This window comes from Heliangelus exortis, chromosome 3 (genome assembly GCF_036169615.1).
Source record: "Heliangelus exortis chromosome 3, bHelExo1.hap1, whole genome shotgun sequence".
Classification (NCBI taxonomy): Eukaryota; Metazoa; Chordata; class Aves; order Apodiformes; family Trochilidae; genus Heliangelus; species Heliangelus exortis.
The window spans coordinates 24,033,958-24,057,003 of NC_092424.1; the positions used below are offsets into that span (position 1 = coordinate 24,033,958).

General features: G+C 36.2%; 1 protein-coding gene across 1 annotated transcript in view; it reads right to left on the reverse strand.

Annotated features, from left to right (window-relative positions):
* Nucleotides 1–23,046, reverse strand: part of USH2A (usherin) — a 385,338-nt gene that overhangs the window by 356,361 nt on the left and 5,931 nt on the right. The window lies entirely within an intron of this gene.

The following is a 23,046-nucleotide window of genomic DNA, read 5'->3' on the forward strand; positions in this document are numbered from 1 at the left end:
AGTGTCACTGGTCTAATAAAGGTAATAATTCTTAAGCTTTCTTTATAGCAGGTAACACTCCTATGGCAGCTCTGTCATATCGTTCAAATAAAAATGTTGTCTTTTACAAGTTTAAGAGTACCTTTATTTTCAGTCAGATATGAAGCATGTTTCTGCTTTCCTGTTTTCACTGTAAAACATTTGTAAGTGGAATTCAGAAATGGGCTCCCTCACCACCATCAGCTCCTTGTAAACTTATCATCTCAGCCACAGCTTCTACAGGACCTGATTCTCCCTCCCCCACTGGTAAGCAGAGTGCTCATCTGCATGCACTCCCTACAAAAATCAGTGGGACTATTTATGAAAAGAGTGACAGAATCAGCACCTAAATGACCAGATATTTTTACTTGTTGAAAATAGGTGATTAACAACATTTTCAAAACTCCCCCCCCCTCCTCCACCACCGATCTCTTTGTATTAAATAGGATTTAGAATAGTTGGGTTTAATATAGCACATCCCCAAGGTAGCCCTAAGCACTTTACAATGCTGAATTGGATATCAGTCATGCAGTGACTGTGTAAGGCAAAGGCAGCAGTCATTATGCATTTGGCAGTAGCTCAATGTAACGATCCCCCTGCTGGTTATTAAAGGGGGTATGAATATCTGACATGGGAGGAAAATGTAGGAGGGAAACCATGTGTGGTACTAAAAAAATCCCAGTGTCTCTCCACTGTGGGAGGAGAGGAATGTCTCAAAGTTTGGTGTCAGTTTAGACAAAGCTAAATAAGAAGGAAGGCTGGCACTGAACCTGATGTTCGATGTGGTTATTTAAGGTCTACTGACCGTGAGCATTAAATTGCAGACAATACTTCAGAAATAAAAGATGAATTTCATTCCTCACTAGGACAACAGGATTATTCCCTTGTTGTCTTCATTATTATTATTCTATAGGAATTTACCCCAAGAGAGTAATGGGAGATGAGTAGGAAAGGCTGGCCTCATGGTTGGTCACAGCACAGGACCAGAAGCCTGTGACATCAACACTCTAATCCCAGCTCTGAAGCCATTTCTCCCTCCTGTGCTTCCCCATCTGTCAAATACTTAGCAAATCACCTCACAGGGAGGTGGCAAGGATTAGTTACTAAGATAAATTCACTCTGCAGCTACGTTAGCCTCTGCCAATGCAAAGCCTACTACCAATTCCAAGCAATGGAAAATCCATTTGATGATGAACTGAGATGGTGAAAGATATCCATAATCTTTCCTCTAATAGCATTCTTGCTATGATCCAGACAAGTTTCCCAGATGAAAGGTGCTGAGCCAGTGAGGTGATAGGTAAGTTCTTTCAGTGCATCCTGAATGAAGCTCTTATGGTCCTGCTTCAGAAGCAAATTGCCCATCAGAGCCAGCAATACCAAATCCAATCACTCCATGCCTGGGAAAAATTCTCTGCCCAATGGGTCACTGTAGCCCAGAATGAAGGAGGACACATGCTGAAGGACAAGCTACTGTTTATAAAATGAGATAGAGACAGAAAAGGCATTACAACTAATTATTTTCTCACCTAAAGATCTGTGCTGCTCAGGCACATTGTTATAAACATATAACAATGAAATTTCACATGAATTTTACCCCTTAGTTTGGATCATGCTGAGCTTCCATGTAAACAAAAGCCTTCCCTCAAAGGCACCCACTATAAAGGTTCATTGAATAATATTGTTTTGGGATTTTTATCCCCTTTTATTTAAGCCTTGAAATGCAATGTTATCTACAGGCATATGGTATAATGGTATAATAAATGTACAAATAAACAGTGCAACAGGTATAAAAAAATATTCAGTACTTCAATAAAAAATAGCAACATGCTTTTTTAAAAAAACCCTAATATTGCTTTCATTAACACAGAGGTAGAACACATTTTGGGTATCAAGTAAAAGATACAGTAATATCGAGTCCTCTTTTTTGAGCTACTATGGCACTTTCCAAGCCTTTTAACCTGATTTGGAGGAACTCTGAGACCTCCATCTACAAAATTTTGGCTTTCAGGTAATAACATACACAGAGTCACATCACAACATACACGTGATATCTGGCACATTTAAGTAGCATACACTTTCTTCACACACATTAAACATGCTGTCACCAAAATGTCCTGTTACACAGGTATAAAAGCAATTGAGACAATTTTAGTCTCTTCCATGTAGAACTGCACTGAAACATTTCAGCCAAAATGAAGGAAGTTCAGTAAATTCTTTTTCAGTGGAAGCTATGATCTTTTTTGCATCAGTACAATTTTTCCATTAAAAATAAGTCCTCATATTAATACTACCTACACACGCTCTGCAAGATTATTTCTAAGAAATAAGACATGGAAAAGACTCTTTTTTGTTCTATTAAGAAAAAAATATAATATCTAGATATATCATAGTAGAGCCCAAGATCAAAACTCCAGAGTTCAAAACTTGACTGCCTCAAATGATACACAACCAACAGATGCAGCAGTCTCTTCCCCCAGTGTTTGAGACTTTATAGTTGCTACATGTTTCAAAGACAAATGTGTTTTTTAGTAAGTGCAATCTTTACCTTTATTTTATTTTTCTTATCCCAATATTTAATGGCAGAGGAAAAAATTATTAAAATATTACAGATCAATTAAGGGTATGTATATCAAGACAGATTACTCTCTTCTACTGGTCAAATATACATTCTTTTTAATATTATTCATCCTAGCTTATAGTAACCATAAAATACAATTTAATCTTAAAGTTTCTTTTCATCATCTATTATTGTAATTATTAGATCACAAGTGTCTGGCAAAACAGATGACAAAACCAGGTGGATTTCATCCCAGATTTGCAGGCCATAAGAGGAATTCCACAATAAAGAGAACTCTGGCACCAAAAATGAAAGAAAAACTTTTTTTCCAGTCATTCAAGCCAAATGATACCAACCCTGGCCTATTTAGTTACTCAGACAACTTACTGATGGGAAACACTTCCGACTGTAACTTCAGCTCTTAAGGCAATTTATACCATCAAAGTCTCACATGGCAGGGGTAGGAATGACTGATGTATAAAACAAGGACCAAAAATTTGTCTTCAGGTAAATACTAAGAAATGGAATGCGTTCCAGCAAGTATCATGGACACCAGTCTTTTCAAACAAGGTGAAAAAAGCAGTGCAGTATGATACTATGATATGTACAGTAGAGTGAACAACATTTTTCCAACTATGAAGTATCTGCAAACAAAAATTTAAAAAAATAAAACTTAAAAACATAAAACACAAAGCATGTAAGCTAATTTTTAAGTTACAGATCCAAATTTAGCTAGCTGCAAACACAAGCTAAATTTAAAAAGAAAACACACAGTATAAAACCTGTTTCTTAAATATAAAAAAACAAGCACACTCTTCTCCAATAAGGGAACATAAAATAAATTGTAAGAAAACTCAAGTCTGTATAGGTTGATCCTTTAGATAATCTCTATTGTCACAGCAAGAAATTTCTCAGAAATAAAAATGGTTTTACCATAAAGAAAGTGGTACACAATACAAAAATTTTTAAACTGCTTTATGAAGAGCAAATAGGTAACTATACCTATCTACCTTTAAGACATAAAAAAAAAAAAAAAAAAAAAAAGATGTTCCATGTATTTCCCAGATCAGCAATCTGGCCAAAATGACCCCTCCCCTTAGTTGCTATAAAAGCTAAAGTAGCTCCGGAATCAAAAAAGTTACACAGGCTTTACAGTGATGAAAATGAAAGCAGAAGTTAGCATAAATTATTTGCTTAATCATACATAAATAATGAGGAATCACCGATTATGAGAAATTGTTAGAAGCTGCAAGTCCTCCAGCTCAAAAATCACTATACAGCATCTTGTTACACTTGCTTACCATCACTTAATTCACTATGGTTCTTATATAAGTTGCTACCTAAACATAGCTTGCTATCTTAAAATAACCAAGATTCAGAAACTCCCTCTTTTTTTTGTTCTAAACATACTGTAGATTTGTTACATCAGGAACTTGTTCAATAAGTGCACTCTATAGAAACAGACAGTGTATTAACACATTTTCTCCCAAGGTGAGAAAACAGATTAAGGTTATGACCAAAATGACAGGCCTGTGCCTTCCTTGAATACTTCATTAGAGTCAATAAATTAATAGTGGTCATTGATGACAACAGATGAGGGAAGACAATAGATAGGAGGAGGACAATTAGAGATGCTGCTATAATAGCCTAATCAGAAACTTGAGGACAAAAATCTTTTTCACCTTCTATCTGTACAAATATGCTCTCTTTGTCCACTCACATAAAGATATACAGCATATTCTGCCACTGCAGAACACGTGGGTCTACATCTCTACTTTGAGAAAGCAGAGCATAGTAGTTAATATGAGAAACAGTGAAGAGTTTTTGTATACTGAAGAGATGAGAAGCACACAGGTATGTGTTTTGTTTTCTTGCATAATTGCAAATCTTGCTGAAGCCACAGTTATAAAGGCTTCCATATTTCCACAGCTTTCATATTTTGTAAGCAAATTTTTGTGAAGAGGAAAGGTCAGTGATATGGACTTGAGCAACACAGAGTGATCAAACTGAACTTCAGAGAAAAGAATACAATGAAAACATCAGCACAAAGCCAAGTTTATCACCTGTAATTTCAGCTGAGCTAGCAACCAAATTACCACTCTGCTGCATTTTACATATTTTTTTAAATCTGGCATCTTTGTGTCCTAAACTGATGCATCAGAAACGGCAGACAACTTTCTGCCACAATTCAACACTTTTCTCCACTGAATAAATAGGAGAATTTGCACATCTTGAACATCCATCTCCAAGTCTCCTTTCCTAGCCCCTAGTTCTGCTTTATTCTACCTTGAATAAAGTTGGGAACAGATTCCATTCTCCCAAAAACTGTTTTCCCCACAAATATTAATATAAACCAGGAAAAAAATGATTTATCCCAAAATTCCTCTACTCCTCCCATATCCTCATGTAATCTTTTTGTCAGCCACCTTATGATTGCCTTAGTAAATAAAGAGGTGCAGTAGTTTCCACAGCTTAACCTCTGCAAATGTGTCAAGATTCCACACCACACACTCAACTAATACATAGGTTGATGTCTTACTTCAAAATCCCGTGCTTTTTTTTTTTTTTTTTTCCCCATTCTCAGGGACAAATCTTACAGAACTTAAAATAAAAAGAGTTAAATTTTAATCATTTGCTCTTTGCATTTTAATTTTATTTGAAATAAAAATTGAGACAACAAAAGGAATTTGGCAGGTATAAAGCTTGGCAAGGGATAATGAATTTATGTAGCAAGCATAAGAATACATCAGGAGGAATTTGTCTGGGATCTTGTATCAAACATATGTGAAATTATGCTAATAATCATGTTAATAGGGTCAGGAGGATGGCAGGACAAAGGGAAAATTTAAAAAAAAATATTCTGGACAGCAAGACAGCTCAAATAATTTATCTGTGTAACACTTGGCAGTCAAATGGCACCTTCCAGAGAAAGAAAGTCCTTATGAGTTAGCCAGTGAGCTTGGTAATGCTTCAGCTAGAACTGCCTCAATTTCAAATTAATTTCTTCCTGATCTTAAGCTGTCTTAAGCTGTTTGCCCATTATCTTATATCAAAACGCAAAAGATACGCATAGAATAAAATTTATTTTACCTGCTATTATTAAATTGATTAACTTTTTCCAAATTCCTGTATTTCCATATTAAAATTCTATACTATGCTCACATGGCAAAAAAATCAAGTAATTAAGCTACAAGAACACTGGACCTCTGAGCAAACCCAAACTTACAGCTCAGCTCCTCTATATTTCAAACCTTTGAAGCAACCTGACTGCAAACTTAAAGGAGGAGAGCACAAGATGACAGAGGAATGCTTACACGCCTGGCATCTAAGTAGGTTTCAGTGTGGTACTTTTCACACATCTTTATTTCTCAGGACAAAGAGCATTCATTTTACAGGATGAAAATAAAGGGGGCATGGGATGATTCATTGCAACCACTTAAGGAACAGCATGGCCAGAGCATTATTAGGATGTGTTTAAAAAAAATAAGTTGGTTATCTTAGCATCCATGGTTAGGGGAAGATTCTTCTACTGCCAACCATTCTGTAATTTCTAGAGGTAAGCCAAGACTTCATAATTCTAGGCTGAGATTCATTATTTAACTGTAGCCAAAAATATATGGTCAACTCTGCCTTCTCACCACAGCGTGCAAGTCTAGATGAAATATGCAAATACAAATGTTTTAATTTTTTTTTTAGTTAACTCATAAAATTCAAGGATGCTGCATTCCTATTTTTCCCCAAGAAAAGAAGGTAAAAATTCCAAAATTCCTATTTTATAATCTCCTTAGATTATGTAGGAAAACCACCTTCAGCCTTTAAAAACAGGAACTGAAGTTGGGATTGAGTGGCAACAGTATGCTTTTGAGCTATTTGGCATTAATTCACTGAATTTTTCTTCAAAATCAGAATGATGCTTTAAGCTGACTAGGAAACTGCACAAGAAAATAGTCTGAAAAAATTCAGAAGTTTAATTCTTCTTCAGAATGCTCCAAATGAAGTGAACCTAAATTCACCATAAGTATGATCAACAAGAGAATCAGTGAACTAAATTGTATTTTAATCCAGATTATTTAAGGACCATTACAAGACAAGACCTGGAAATATGTCTTTCTTTAAAAGATCTATAGGGGATGCACACATACATCAGTATTTGATGGCATTGTGCACAATCTTGTTGGGGAATCGAGAGGTATTTAACCTTCACTAATGTAACAAGAATACCTGCATTGAATGTATTTTCTTGTAGGCCAGCAAACTGGTAACATACCAGGAAAACATTCCAAAAGGACTAATACATTTTCATCTTTGGTCTTATCCTCTGTTTTTTTTTTCTTTTACTCTTGTTGTTAGACTTTGACAATTTTCCACTAGTTACTGATTTTAAAAATCCTCAATTAGATGGCTTTTGAAATAAAAAAACCTGCCTAAATGGGAAAAAACACCGTTTTTTAAATACTGAAATTGACTCATCACAACATTCTGTCCAGAGATAACATGTAGACTGACTAGTACTTCAGCTGTGAATTTATTTAAATGTAGACATACACATGCAGTATTAGGAAAGCAAAAACGGGATATGAAATAAACATAAGGCATCAGCTCTAAGCTCACTGTCAAGAATATACCAAAGCTTCTAACCACAGAGTTCAGCTGAAGGTAACTATCTGTCAAATATAATCTGTGTAAGTGAATACACTTAAGCTGGTGCTATGAATCAACCAAAATTGTCTTGGTCTTATTGATATTCAATTGCAAGAAGTTGCAGCTCTTCCAGTCCAATAGACATCTGACAACACCAAGAGTGCTTCAGTGACAGAAAGCTTTAAATATAGATGTAACTATCATCACAGTACACATGGAAATAAACTCATACCATTTTTAGAAAACTGGTCAGTCATCAGTTGGATGCTGTAAGACCACATGGTCATCCTCTCTGCCTGATGCCAATTTCTGTAGTTAAGATATCACTGGTACTACAGGAAACACAGACTGACAGAAAAAATCCACTCAGTCTTTCATCATTGTCCCATTAAATCTCTCTCTGAAATTCACTTTTGCCATTATCATCTCTGTTCACATTTTAAAACTGAAGTGCCAGATAAAAATTCAAAGTGTTTGTTTTAGCTAAGGGCCAGATCTTCAGCTACTACAAACTACTTTCAGCTTCAGCAATGCCAGCCTATACCTGCTGATTTTCAGACCTCTAATATGTTAAATTCACTTTCTTTTTCACATCTGCTTTCTATACCTTGAAACAAGCTGTCTGGTAACGTGTATGTAGAATGTTGGACAACAAAGTATCTTGCATACCAGGTCCCGAGACCCAATTTGCATCCTAACTTTGCACAAAGGAATGCCACTTGCAAGCATCTCTGTGCTTGTTTGACCCTTCTCTCTCAGAGAACTCCTGCCATTTCATAGATTCTCCTCCATAGCAGTGCCTTTTTCTTAAAAATTTCATATAGCCCACTGTCTACATGAGTAGGTACATCAACCCACTTGTTTGCCCTCCTCAGCTCCTGCTGCCTCATTTCTTCTCTCATCATACAGTGAACTGATATAATTCCAGAGCAACAAACAGATAAAGAAAGTTGGGGAAGAGGAGCTGTCAACTATATATGTCAGCTTGCAACCTTGCTAAAGGGCTGTACAGTCTAAGTATTTTTGGGGGGAAAGGTGGCAGAGAGATTCATATCCATGGTGTGAGCACTCTGAACAGTTATACCCATGCTCTGAGAAACCCACGGTACAAAAAACAGACACTTGAGGAAGAAACCTCATCAGGGGACCACAGTGACAGAACTTTGTTAAAACAGAAGGGCTGGAGAGGATAAAGGGACAGCAGAAGAAATAGTAAAGAACAGCGAACAGAAAGGAAAAAGCATAAGGTCAGGAGGGGCAAGTTGTCTCTTTGCCTTTCCTTTTTTTGCCTCAGGCCCATATCGGCCTTTCCTTTTCTTGACTTAACTGGGATGAATTTTAATTGTGGCCTCTCTACATGTTTTATACACTATGTACTCTCTACTTGTGTGGAGTGGATTTCCCATTCATCACAGGATTGCAGGCAAAAATCCCAGGAGCATTTTTCTTCTCTTCAAAGTTAGCTTTGCTAAAATCAATAACTTCAGGGCTGTTTCCTCTGTTTAGCACATGCCCCTATCTCATGACCATTTAATATTTCATTATTTTATGATCATTTGTTTCTTATCTCCATATACAGATTTATATTTGTACCTTTCCATGGTAACGGTGACAATATTCTATACTGTTTCAATAACAGTATAAAGGCAAGAACCTTACAGCAACAGTGGAAACACTCTCTCACTTGTAGTTTTAACATAGTCAATATCCTAACTGATATCTAACAATCTCTCTTCCTACTGTCTCCTCCTCAATACCCTAGAATTCTTCAAAGCAAAGTTTTGGTTTTCTTAGGGACTTGTTTTATGTCTTAAAAATCTTTATTGCTTCGGCTTTTTTTCTAACCACTTGCAAGTCCAGTGCAACAGACAAGAATCACAAATATATTAATTGTCTTTACCTTCTATGCAAACCACTGAACTTAATTTATTATGAAGACAGACACACAAAAAACATGGAAGAGGTGAGGGGTAGGGGTGTAGCAGGGGTGTTTCCTACTACAGATTATCATCCCTCAGAAATATTCTTACATATCTTCCATCATGGTACTAGCTCTCCCTTCACTAAAACTGTGTATCTTGGAATTTTAAATCCCCCCTTCATTTTCCTGGTTGCCTCTCTTATTCCAATAATATCTTTCTTATCCTTGAAAACATGTCACTCCAATTCAGCAGTCTTATTAAATATGCTCCTAGCATTTGTATAAAAGATATTTCGCTTTTCTCTTTGCCCTGCTTTTCTTTTTCACTATCTCTTACAATGTTAATCCCTTCTCAACGGCAAATGGTTTTCCTTCAATCCAAACCTTCCTTTCTGTGGGATAGATCCAATAGTTCAGCTTGAACAACATACATTTAAAAAAAAAAAAAAAAAAGGGTGGGGGGCAAGGGGGTGGGAAGAGGGGGAAGGTGGAGAAAAAGATGGAACTCTGTAATGCTCCTGAAGCAATTAACTCTCTGTTTAAGAACAAGCCACGTATTATAATAATATTGACCACAAAGAGTGAAATCAGAAAGCAATGGGAAAGCAGACTGATCCATAAGGTGGTTTTCAGGCTTAAGACAAACTGATAGCTATTTCATGAATAAAGCCTTCAAAATGCAAAACAGAAAGTAATAGAGAGCAGAAGGATCCAAAATAACAATCGTGTGTGTCATCAATTTTTTTGGACAAGGGTAATTTTAGTACTGTGTTAAAAACTGAGTGATATAACCCATACTGTCAATCATCTGATAAACAAGGCCAAAGACAAAGAAAGATCGATGCAAAGAGAGACAGCTTTTGAAACAGTTTGTATTTTTATGGAATCAGTATTTAAATAAGTAAATGTTTTAAAATAAATAGTTGGAGATTAGCGATCCTTCTGCCACTGAATAGGCATTCCAACTGTGGACTAGCAATTTTCATTTTATCTTTTGTTGGTGACTATTTCACCAGTATTTCAGTTGTTCAAAGTAATATGAAACTGGTGTACTACAGCTCTTCTGCTTTCTACCACAGCGAGAACTGTGCCAATGAAAAATATTTTTTATTTCCTGTACCAGTAAAGCTCTATCAATCTACTACTGATGCCTCAGGACTGAATAAAGATATCTGGGCAGGGGAGTGGCAGAGAGAACCCAAGAGCTCAGGACTGCAAATAGAAATTCTGTTAACAATTAATGTAATTAACAAATAAGCTTTGCTTTAACTACGATTTTAAACAATCTCTGTTCCTTTTAGGTGGAAAGGTTTCACAAGTGATTCTTGTGCTGCAAATCAGTTTGAAACAATAAAATTATAAGAGGATCCTAGTCATTAGATCTGAAAATACATGGAGAACAACTGCTTGCTTGCTGCAAAATGACTGTTTTCCCAAGTCACAGAGAAAACCTGATCCGAGATCCAACAAAGGAGACAAGTATTAAGGATTCAACAAGCTCTTTTTTAGGATCTAGAAGTTACATGAAGCACACTTGCCAACATTAATTGAAACAATAGATCTGAAAATAAATTTTATACAATCTCATAACAATGCATATTTTGTCTCTGCCCCCTCCATTTAAAATACAGCACAACCACTGGTTCCAAATTTTCCTGAACTATTTGTAATCATGTAAATTAGAGATGAGATGTAGATGTCAGATGAAACATCCCTTCTGAATAAAGTCTCTGTGCTTCAGTAGTCAAAGAATAAGCAGATACCCACACAAAGGGAGCTATTATTAATGTACAATTATTAACCCTGTATTATACTATCCGTTGCAGATTAAATTCCAGTCTTTTGAATTGATTATGTGTGAAGAATTTTGCACCACTTTGCACTGCTCAGTACTGGAACTTGTAAGTCATTCCCAAGTTTAATGCAAGAATACATTGATACTACAAGAGATGAACAGCTCTGCTGGGACTGGAAGGTTGAAAATACATCCCTGTCTCCTTTTTTGTGATTATTTCCATAAGAAGAAAGCAATTATTCTTGCCCTCTGAATGCCTCACCATAAAAGTTTCGTGTATCCAGTCAAGGGATTTTTAAGTCTCATCTTTTCTTTCAAAGCTTAGTTTCTCTTCATGTTTAAGGATCCACAAAATTCTGCCTTTTATTCCTTTCATATTCCTCCCAACGATCTTACTTCAGGCCTTTCCCTCCTCCTCTGTGCCCTGCTTTCTTCGTTCCATCACTAACTACTTTAGAAGCAGTGATTCAACTGTTCCTTTGTATTCTAACTCTGCAACATTCCTTTTGATGACAATTCACTGTAAGCTTCAATTTTCATTTTTTAATAACTGCTTTCCTCCAGAGTTACTAAGCATCTTACCAGAAAATCTGTGCAGTAGATTCAAACTGTGCTTTTAACTGAACACAGCCCAAAACTGACTTAGGAAGGCTGCGTTTTGGTAACTTATTGTTGGTAGCCTATTTTAGAAAAAGCTAGTGGAAAAAGTTTATGCAACAGCTTCCTCAACCATATTTTGTTGCAGACAGGCCAGGAGGGGTCCAGAGGAGGCTGCTGAGAAAGTTCACAGTGGTTTTGTGTGCACTTGAGTATACAGGCCTCCAGTTAAGGAATAGAAAGGCTGAAGGAGATTATTGATTAACAGCAAAGGTAAGGATGCAAATAATCACAATATGGAAAAATTATAAAAGCTCTTCAAATATAATAAAATACACTTAAAAGTCCAGCAGAAGTGTGGTAATCCAGTTTTCTGACCTGTTACATAATTACCTACCTTATAAACAAGAGGTACATGCAAAAGGCACAAGTAAGTTGTAATTAGAAGAGACAGAATGTCTACTATCAAGACTCAAGCAGGGCACCAAGAGAAGCTCAGAGAGATGAGAGACTTTTTCTGTCGACCTGTCCTGACTCCAAAACGCACAAAATTTCCATGGGATGTGGTCATCAAGCTAGAAACCAAAAGGTGTGCATCTCTGAGTACTGAGGATAAGTCTTCAGGGTAAGAATTTCAGTGGAAGAAAAGAGAGGCTTGCAGTTCTGAATTGCCAGATTATGAGGAATATTGGTAGTATAAAATATGCTGCCACTTAATATCACATTCTGATTTGCCTACAGGTATAAGGTCGATTAACTTCCAAAGATATACAGTCTGTCTACAATCAGTCACTGCTACATCTACACATCATCAGAAAGGAGAGAGGAGAAATTCGAGATTAAAATATTTTGGCATTAATTCAGGAGGCAGAAGATCAAAGCCAGTGCTATTCTTTGAAACACTGCCCTACCACAAAAGGTCAGACAAGCGAAGTTGCATGATTCTGCACACAGCTGAGCAAATAGTACATGAAAAAAAAAAAAGTTTAGGTCAGTTTGGAATTGAGACATTTTTCTGGAATAGAGAGAATCAAAGAAAAGTAAGTTTCTCCTACACCCAAATAGTATCAGTGTAATGTTTATCAAACTAGGGAAAAAAAAAAAAAAAAAACAGAAACAAATTTACAGACAGAAGTTTGTCACTAGGTAACTCCAATAGTCTCTGCTATTTAACATTTTGCATATGCTTGAAAATAGCAGTGAGGTGAAAAAGGATGTAGTTAATACAGTTAAATACATTATTTACTTCAAAGTTTAAAAAGGATCTCAAAATTTTTAAGGAACAAGCAACAAAGTAGCAGACTAAGTTAACCACAGGGTAGGAGACATGAGAAAATTGTTCTTAACTATGTAAACATAACATCATGGTCTGGACTGTCACTGCTCAGGAGAAGCGGTCTTGGGGTTACTGTAGGTAGTGGTTATCTAATGAGCAAAATGCTCAGTGGTGAAGAAAAACCACATTTCTTATTAGAAAAGAAATTAACTACAAAAAGACAAAACTTCATTGTTTAGCAATTTATGCTATGAAGTATCTGAAATAACAAAATCTGACCCTTGCATCCCCAAAATTGTGACAGCATAAACCTAAAAGTTTCAAAAACAGCAGTGAGGATGACCAAGCTGCACAGTGGCTTTAACACAAGGAGAGACCTGGTTTATAAACAATTATAACATGGGATTAGGTTCAATAACCAAAGTATAAAATAGCATGGGAATGATAAAACGAAAGCAAATGAAAAAATAAATTGGCAAAACAAATTAGCAGACAGCAGATTTAAAATAAAGAACAATTTCATACAGCCATGATTGCACATGAGGAACTCATTGCCAAAAGATGCTAACAATACCAAAACATAAGTTAGAAAAAAGAACTAAGAATACATTAGTCAGTGGCTATTCAGTACAGTCTAGCTTAAGTAGCTTCAGCCACTAGATTTCAGAAAACACATCAGTGATGTACATAATAGGAAGCTGTTCCTACGCATCTACTCCAGTTTCACATTCAAACACAGAGTATCTAGACAGACTGTCAAATGAACACATCAGTTCTTAAACAGTGCAAAAATTATGGCATTACTGAGTTGATATATTGGAATGAGATACATGGACGGGAGTCCTTTCCCCTCTTCCATCCATCTACTTTCCAGCCAAGATGAAAAGTTCTTCAGGGCCAGGAAAGATTATTCACTTCCATGAAAAAAAACTATGCATGCAAAGACTTATCAGAAGGTTCCTCCTGTGCATGCCACCAGCATATACAGATTTTGCATTGTATGGGATCTACACAGGTAACTTATGTCACCTTCTATTTTCCGCATGCACAGGTGACAACGCAAGATGTACATGACAGAGTTTACACAGAGATAATGAAGGCTGCATAAAAGACAACCTGAAAGTTTCATCTTCCATTTCTTAATTGGAATTCTGACTTCAGTCTCTGTTTCAAGCTACAAAAACTGGAACCAAATTTGTAATTTTTTTTCTTTCAATAATGAGGAAAAGCAGAAGCTTCTCTATTTGGCTGTACTCATAAAGTTTTTAGACTCTAACCAAAAGAGTTCCATGTATCTTGTGAAAACATCTGCTTGGCAACTTGCACAGCATGAAGAGGGAAGAATAGTATGCCATTATCCATGATCAATTTTTATCGTAAAAAAAGTTCAAACCAGTTGCCAGTTTCTGCTCACATACTGCGCATGCCAAGAGCTACCTGCTGGAGGACCTTCTGCCCACATTGTGATATGGCAGTGTACAATTTCAAGCTTGGTCTCCCCAGAAAGGATTTAAATTAAAGCACATCAGCAGTGCACTTCAGTAACACAAGACTCCAAATATACAGAAGGCAAATTCTTCCTGTACACAAGACCGATACTGTAGATCTACCTCGTGAGCATTATCTTAATGCTTTACCCCAAGGTCCATAAAAAGTACACACAGCTACTTCCAGTCTTCAAATTTTCTCCCTACACAACTGGAAAGCACACATAGAGAAGATCAGTAATACAGCTGCAGAAGTCAACCTTAAGTTACACCAAATGATCCATATCTGAGAACCAGTTATAAGTGGTGTAGGTAACATCTTTAAGACACTAGTTCAGAATCAAGGACTATCTAGTTTAAGCTACATTTCTTTGCTTATGTTTCTTCCACTAAAACTTCAGGATTCTAGCAATGTAAAAAATAGTTGATTCCAATGAATACTGTTTAATTCAGTATGCTCAAGAAGAAGATTGCAAGTTGTTTTATAATTAAGAAAAAAAAGAAAAAAAAAGTGCCCAATAGGCTGCAAAACACCCCACCCCCCAAAATTCTAGATAGCACAGTTTAATCTCTACCATGACAATTTTTATTAAAAAAAAAAAATTAAAAAATTTTTAAAATAAAAGCTTTTTTTAAAAAATTAAATGCAAAAATTAGGCCAAAACAGGCCAAAATTACAACATTAAGAATTGCAGGATATTTAAAGATTTGAGACTAGGGAGAAAAATGAACTCAAATAATACTTGACATAGTTTTTCCATTAATAAGAATACAATTTAACTGGCTGCTACATATTTTCATAATAAGGAAACAAACTGCTTATAAAACAAATTGAAACCTGATGGATTTCAAACCTCATCTGAAGCTCTCCAGAACAATCAGCTACAGCTTCTGCAAACCAGTCAATCCTACATTCTCCCATAACTGGTGATACAAATAACTAATTCCATTCCTACTGTGTATAGTATAGAATCTAAGCAGACTTCAGTGGAATTTGCATTTGCAAAAATATTCACAATTTTCAGAGGCATTGACAAAACTTGTATGTTTAGCGTTTTCTGAAATTTAAATCTTGGCCCATATGAAGTTCCTTGTCTTATGCTCCCAGACAGCTCTTAGACTGTAAATCTAAGTCTGCAAATATGCAGGAACCTGCCTAAACTCATATTCAGGCAAGAAAGGAAGAACTTTAGGACACAGCACAAGCAAAGAGAAGATAAATACATTTAGCAATATTTCCCAAGGAGCTGAAGTTACAACATAGAGCTTCCAAATCAACACAGTCACCATCCTAGCACCCATCCTAGACCATGAAAAGAAGAGGCAAGCACCACAGTAGGACTTCTGGATGCAGCACAGCAAGTTACTAATATCAAAGAACTCCAAAGCTTCAAGTTCAACTTCAGAATGGCCTTCAACTCTAGCAGATTAAATAATGAACCCGTTGCCAAGAGAGATATGCTCATTTCATCTCTGAACAGATAGTCAATTACATCATACAGACTGTAACATGTTTTATTTCTGCTATCTGTTGGGAACATAGCACCAACCATATGGGCAGAGCTCATTATCCTATATATTTTCAACACACAATTGCAATTACTGTACATGGAGCTCTACTATGTAATATTCATACAAACTCTCCCCTCCCTTCTTGGGAATGACAAACTACTCCTAATAGATAGCAAGTGATTGCTTCAAATGGATAAAAATTATTTGCTAAATTAAAATGTTTCCTTGCCTTCTCATACCATTACTAAACTTAGGGAACATACAGCTTAAAAAAAACTTATATTTAGTAATAGATACACAAAGAGGGTACAGTGTAAGTGTTTTCCTCACTGCTTTCAAGTCTCAGGTTCTTTGCTTTTAATATAAATTTTTAAGTATTCAAAAAATTCTGCAGAAAATAAAAGGATTTCACAAATTGAAAAAGACAAGTTTTCTCTTGATAGTCAAACAGTTATGATGTAAAGCGGTCTCATTAAATCATAAGTACTTTAACCTTTTCATGAAAGAACTGGAAGATTTAAAAATTTATAAAGAAATTTTGCCTAAACTAGGAAACTACTTATATTTGACATGTATTGAAATGATAATGCTGATTTCAATAGTCACTCTAAGAGCATTTTCCTCCCAGGGGAGTAATTCAGTCATGGTTACCTCTCTGCATTTAGATTTTAAACTTACTTTCTGAAGCTTTTAATGTGCTATAGTCTGCCAAAATATCCCAGAGTTACATAGATATGATCAGGCAAAATAAAGGCTAGTAAAAAGATTATTTTTATAATTGCAGGCTCTAAATATGAAACAAATATGTCAATCTGACATTCTTAAAGAATCTCCTGTTTCATCAGCCTTGAGTGTATCTGAAAAGTTATGTTTTAATTCCACTTTTCTTAATTGATTAAATAAATTCTGAAGTATCAAAGGGAAAGTGACAGACCCTTAATAGTGAAACTGAAAGAGAAGGTACATAATGGAGATGCTGTTACAGATCTAATATGGGTCTTACTATGCGGAGATGAGATTCACAATTGGCCATAATAATGTATTACTATATTTTATTTTATTTGTTTAAAAGTTAATTTTTAAGACACCAGTTTTCTTGAGGTTTCACTTCAGTGCATATCAGATCCTTTTAAGTTAAAGGCTATTTATCCTTTAGTCCACTGGGTACCTTCAGTCAAAGTTTTTGCTAATTATACCTAAAAAGATACAATGATGAGCACCATTAAATCAAGCTCAAAAAAAGAGAAGGACTCTAAAACTGAGAAGTCTGAAGGACTTGTCCTCACTGATTGAAATCAACTAGAGCAGTGGCAGCAATTTCAAGGAGACAGGATCCACAATCTATGGCATTAAAAACCACAACAAGCAAAACTGTTTAAAATCACAAAAAGAAAGATAAGTTCCTTTACAAATCATAAGCAGTGGAAAATAAAGCCAGTTGTCATTAGAGAAAAATAAATCATTAATTGGAGAGCAGAAAAATAGTATGGTGAAAATTCACTCTTGTTGCAAATCCACTTCAACTTGCCTCAGCAGGTTTATTTGGTATAAAGAGCAAAGAAATTGAGAGCCAATAGCTCTGTCAGCAGTATACTGCATTTTAAAGAGGCTGCATAAAATATGAAGTTACTCATAGACTTATGCCATCTAGTCTCAAGTAATTTTTTCAACAGTGCATTCCAATACTATTAGTGACTCATGTCCATCTGATTGATATGAACTCCCATCTTCACTTGTTGGATACAATATATCACATTAATGCTCTGACAGTTAATGAATTTAAATTAAAAAAAAAAAACAAAACAAACTTATCCCCATTATTATGAACAGAATGCTTCTTCAGAAACCCTCTGCTGCAGTAGAACAGTCTGTTTCCAAATTCAACAGTCCCTTTTCTGCCTGTCATTTACACTCCAAGAAATTTAGAGAATAAAACTGTACAACTTTGTACTCTTCACTTTAGTTAATTCCCAAAAGAAGGTTCTCCAAATCATCATTGGCAAGGCCTGGGTAGAGTCTTTCACTGTCAAATAGGCTTAGTAACTGTTCTGAATTTTATTCCTTAAACATGAATGCCTTGAAATTGCACCCAGCATTTTGCATCAACTCTCACCAGAGTCTGGAGCAGCAGCAATGATGCTTTTCTCTCACTGCTGGTAATATCTCTCCCAACATATCTTTCTTGTTGCCATATCATGCCAATAACTCATCATCACCAAATTTTATTTCATGTCAGTTACCCTAGTCCTTTGCCATTCTTCCTGTATAACATCTTACTTTTCCTGTTTCTGGTTATGCCTCTCCACATTATGTTACTATTATCAATACACTCATTAACAACTCTGCCAATATCTTTAAAGAAAACATAATGCAAGATCCAAAGATAAATTCTCAAAGAATTCAATTCCCTTTTTTCCTCTCCCCTCCCTGGGGTTACAAACAAGTTCCTTTGAGCAGTATCTATAGCCAAACCTACCCATAAGCATTCCTTTTGACCCTAAAACTTCTCATGGGTTGTCACATCAATGTTAAACTGAACTCCAGACAGAGAAAATCTGACACTTTTGCTTTGCCTGAAAATCAGTTTTCTCATCAGAAAAAGCTGAGAGGTTAAAGAGTGATGAGCCATCTTTAGTAAATCCACACTGCATTTTATCCCCTTTTTCATTTAGCTCCACTTCTTTATCAATTCCTTCAAATATCCTTTCTAAATCCTCAGATGCCACTGTGTCAAGACATACAGGTCTGCATTGCCAAGATCCTTTTTCCTTCCTCTTTGTACCAGCTCTGGCTGGAATGGAGTTAACTTTTTTCTCAGCACTGTGTATGGTGCTGTGTTCTGAATCTTTGGCTGGAAAAGCACTGATAACACACCAATATTTGGGCTATTGATAAACAGTGCTTGAACAGTGTCAAGCCCTTCTCTTTCCTCACTCTGCCCTCCATCCCACCTCAGCAGTAAGCTAGGATTGGGCCAAGAAGTTGGAAAGGGACAAAGCTGTGACAGCTGACCCCAACCAACTAAAAGAGTTTTCACACTGTTTAACCTCATGCTTAGCAATAAAAACTGGGGTTGAAGGACTCTGGGGAGAGGTTTTACTTCCAATGTGGCTGCTGCTCAGAGACTGTTTAGGCAGTGGTCTGCTTGTGAGATGTTGATGATTGCCTTAACATCATTTGTTTTCCTCTCACCCCTCTTTCCTTTGACTATCAAAAGATTTTCGTTTTGACTATGAGTGTTCTTATTTTTGCTATTTCTCTTCTCTGTTCTGCTTGTGGGGATGAGGGGCCTGGGCACTTGGCTTCTGGACAACATCAATGCATGACACTTCTTAAATGTAAGCATTAGAGAGCCACCTCTGACTTGGTAGATTTCCATAAAAGATCACTTTGTCAAAGAATTGTACATACCAGTTCTTTCAGAATTTGGGGGCACATACCAGCTCATTTTACTAGCATGTACACAATAAGTCTGCAAATCCATGTTCCTACCTATTTATGATCACACCTGTTTCCATACATTCATTTCTGTTACTCAGAAGTTTTTTGCTCTGTGATTGTTATTATTATGCTTATTGAAAACACAAGAGTTTATTTAGTTTAGGAGACCATACTCAAATAATATTTAATCTCAAGCATACCTGCACAGGTCTTGTCTTCTTAAACACACACACACAAATCTTAAGAATTTTTACCATTTAACAATCATTGCAAAATCTGATTGAGCTTAACATCCTTATAGTTTTGTTTCTATTCCTACACAGTATTCTGTGTAAATTTGCTTCCCTATTCACAGTGCTTGCAGACTCTAACACTTCTAACTCCATTCAGATAAGCCTGGTCACTACATCTCCGATTTTTTCCTTTGTTAAGAGCACAGTTTCCTCTTAATTCTGTTATTTTTATTTGTAATAACCTCCAGACCCCTTTTCTATTCATCTTCCCCATTGTTTTGTTAAAGTAGTCCTATTTGTTTCTTTGTTTCAAAAACCTAAAATGTACCCATCAAACCAAAGAACTGTTTATTCTTTTGTTGTTTTAATCCAGTTATGAATCTTCAACATTATTTTTGAGACCCAGGTTTCTAGTAATGCCTTCATCCCCTATCAAATTTGGTATCCAGAATTTCTCCTTCAGCTACTAGCTAAAGTAACCTTTCCTGCAGAACATACAGAAATGTTTGGGCCCTGCTCTTGTTAGTAGAACTTTACTTTCCCAGCTGTGAACTGGAGAAATAAGTCTGTGCAGTGACACAGTTCTTTGGAGTGTTTCTCTCTAAAGAATTACACATCTAAATCCAAATTCCTAGATTAACTCAGTAGAATTCATTTACTAGCCTTCTCTCCCCTAGAATTATTTTATTCCAAAGAAATTATTTTCAGTTTATGCTGTCCTTTCTTCTTTCCTTCTCTCTTATCATTTAATTACTATTTGGTGCTATTCCACTATTTAGCTTTCATTTTTATCATTTCTGAATAGGTAAATGCTCCTGTATCTGAATTCCAAACATATATGCCATCCTACCATATTTCTGCTCTCTCTAAACTGAGTTTCCCATATGCAACCACTACTTCATGTTCCTCTGTCATGGTGTCAGTTGCCTACCATTTCTGCAGAAATATTTCACTTTTCCCTTCTACACTGGGAACACCACACGGACTTCAAAACCAGGCATGGCTCTAGAATGACTCCAAAGTTTCCTAATTTACTGGCCATCAAGTTCAGTGTTAGAGCTTACTTTTGCTCAGAAATAAAGGTTATGCCTAATTGGTGACACAGAACTGAGACCGCATATCCTTTACTGGGAGAACAACAGGATGATCATAAGCCAGCAATGTGTCCTTGTAGCTAAGAAGGCCAATGGCATCCTGGGGTGCATCAAGAAGATAATGACAAGGAGGCTCAAGGGAGGCAATCTTCTCCCTCTACTCTCAAGTGGTAAGGCCACACCTGGAGTACTGTGTTCAGGTCTGGGCTCCCAGAACTGTTCAAGAACATAGGGAACTGCTAGAAGTAGTACAACAAAGGGCTATAAAGATGACTAGCAGAATATATATGTGTCGTAAGAGGAAAGGCTGAGGGATTTAGGTCTTCTTAGTCCAGAGAACACTGAGGGGGTATCTTATCAATGTTTATAAATACTTACAGGGTGGGTGTCAGGAGGATGGAGCCATTCTTTTTCAGTGGTGCCCAGTGACAAGACAAGAGGTAAAAGGCCCAAACCTGAACATAGGAAGCTCTATCTAAACATGAGGAAGAAATTCTTCACTCTGAAGGTGGCACAGCACTGGAACAGGCTTCCCAGAGAGGTGGTGGACTTTCTGTCTCTAGAGACATTCAAAATGTCCACCTGGATGCCATCCTGTGCAACCTGTTCTAGGTCAACCTGCCCTGGCAGCAGGATTGAACTAGATGATCTCCAGGGGTCCCTTCCAACCCCTAATGTTCTGCGATTAGAGGCAGTTTGGCCTCAACAGGACATGGAAGTCTACCTGGTCTGACTTGCTTGGAAAAACTCAAGTAGCAGCAGGTCATTATTGCACTCAGTCACCTCTGCTACCTCTACCCCAGGTAGCTAACTGGCAGCCCACAGAAAGGGGGCTACATACTGAAGTGACAATACCTAATGCATGAACATCTTCAAAAGGTTTTCATCAGCTTAAGGAAACACATTCAAATACATATCATCATGATACATTAAGCTATGTAGTAATCAAATACTACTATTGTGTAAAGACACAGGTGCTTCTATATGAATGTTATTTTTGTGTATTTTTGTAGGGTCTCCCTCATATTCTCATTTTCTATTTATGTGTCCATTTAAAGAATAAAATGGAAAAAAAAACCCAACAAAAACAAACAAACACACACAAAAAACCAAAAAACACAAAAAAAAACCCCAACCAAACAAAAAAAAACAAAAAAACAAAACAATTTTGCCAAAAGTTTCATAGGCAGATCTAGTGCTACCACAAGCCACAGGTTCAGTTCTACCCTGATATCAGAAACTTTCAAATCTCTTTAAAGGCCTAGAAGCTGCACTTTACTCCTGCTATTCATTGAAAAAAAAGGACAAAATTCCACAAAGTGCTGGAGGGTTCTCTGCAAAAGAATTTTAAGAAATGGCTGTGTATTTAAATACAGCCCTTTCAATCTTCACTTCCTATCCCACTTCCTATCCCCTTCCTTCCTATTTTATTAGTTTCTGAAACTAATAAAAAATGTGGCTGACAGTAACAGCAGTAATATAGCACCCTTGGAGTGTTTGAAGTGTGAAGTTCATTAGTTCTATCTTAAGGTCACTCTTTTAATCCAAGAGCCAAAATCTTATTCACACTACTATGCTGTTATCCTGGAAAAAAAAGAAAAGTGCACAAAAATCATACATACTTCTTACAAGTGACAAGATCAGCCCTAAAAATCCAGACCACAGTCAATACCTTTTAGCAAGTTTCAAGAAAGTAGCAAAACTATTCTTGATTGTTCTGTAATCCAAAAGAAATTTAACAAAATGGATAAAGGAAATGAAGGAAATAGAAGATAAATATTTCAATACCTGATAATTGTGTTTTATAATTATTAGTTGAACTTGGCTTACAAAAACAAATTATTAGAATATCTGTTGGGAATTACAAAACATGCAAATAACTGAATTTTAATTTCTTCTGTGTTTGTTTACTGATTTTTGTACATAGAGTTTAAACTTTAAAAAAGTCAATTTTGCTTTATCCTCTGTGAATATTTGTACAGTTATTGAAAAGTTCTGTCAACAGAAGACTTACAGAACACAAGGATAGTGTTTTAACTATTCCAAACCATATTTTTAAAATAAGAAGAAAGAGCTCTAACTTACTAGCTTGACTGAACCTGCACAAACTCATACACCTTCACTTGTATACACTGTTTTAAAAATTTTTAAAAATTCAATGTGACACACCTCTGTAAGTTAAATACATTAATACATATGGCTGAGGATGAGATTCTTTTTTCTAGGTACTAGTCAGAGACCCAAGACTTATTTGTAGTGTCAGAAATTAGTAGCTTTTCTTCACCCCAAATATTTGTATTCTTAAGGGTGAGAATTTTCAGTCTTGTTTGTTCAGAAGAACAGGCACAGCATTTCTTTCCAGTGCTAAATTAGCAGTTTCCTCAAAATGAGCTCCCAAATTAAGATGCCTACCTACAAGACTCAAGAGTTATCATTTACATGCTTCGGTATACCCTTTAATATTTATACAGTTA